Below are 1,176 nucleotides of genomic sequence, written 5' to 3'. Positions count from 1 at the left end.
AAAATGGACAACATATTCATCTCATACCTTTTTCCCACAACTGTCCTATGTTCTATTGTACGTGTTTGAAACAGAATCATTCCCACCAGGGATCAAATCAGGAACTCATGTGGCCTTCCCTTTCTCTATTCTTTAAGGCCCTTTGTGACAGAACACTCATAATATTAACAGACATAAAACAGCTCTTCTCCCTCTGGCACATTATAGCTCATCATTTTTTTTTTCTTCTATCATGTCTGCACACTTGGGCAGAAGCTTGCGATACTGATCTCTAAAATTATAACAATAAATGAAGAATTTTCAAAAACATGTTATTGTTGAACCAAATTAATTCCCTTGTTTTTATCCAACGGGAAGTGGAAAGTTTTCTTTCACACTCAGATCCTATAACATATGACTCTAACTTAACAGATGATTAGTAATAACATTTAAAATTTAGCATAATATAATCACACTTTAGAAGCATGAAAGAATGCAATCCAATTTCTATGCCTTATCATATACTAAAGATTCAAGAGTGATGTCTTACTTTGTACATGCATTTCCATAACTGTACTATTTTTGGTTCTCTTATGCAGAGCTATTGTATGACTCCAGCATTTCTGTTTTTATACCAACACTCTGCAATGAAAGGCATGTAACTAAGTACAACCCAAGGGTTTGGATGAGTAGCATAAAACTAATGTAGAAAGTTCATTTGTGAGAACAAACCTGACTAATGGAATCAGCAATTCACCCTACAATGAGTGCTGAACACTGTCCTCCTATGTCCAATACCTGCAGTAACTCATCCTTAACACTTCCTTCTGCCTTCTGGTTAAAGAATAAGACAATTACCAATCTGTGGTGGCACACACCTTTAATCCCAGCACTTGGGAGGCAGAGGCAGGCAGATTTATGAGTTTGAGGCCAGCCTGGTCTACAAAGTAAGTTCCAGGACAGCCAGGGCTGTACAGAGAAACCCTGTCTCAAACCCCCTACCACCACCCCCCCCAAAAAAAGTAGAGAAAATGAGGGAAAAAATACAAAACTAATAAAAGAATAAGACAATTTCATACCATGCCCGAAACATCACAGTGAGAAGCAGACTTACCCAGCTGTCTGTTTCTCTCTCTCTCTCTCTCTCTCTCTCTCTCTCTCTCTCTCTCTCTCTCTCTCTCTCTCCCTCCCTCCCTC

Source organism: Mus pahari, chromosome 14, assembly GCF_900095145.1.
Source record: "Mus pahari chromosome 14, PAHARI_EIJ_v1.1, whole genome shotgun sequence".
In the NCBI taxonomy this organism is placed as follows: domain Eukaryota; kingdom Metazoa; phylum Chordata; class Mammalia; order Rodentia; family Muridae; genus Mus; species Mus pahari.
This window is presented reverse-complemented; position numbering follows the sequence as displayed.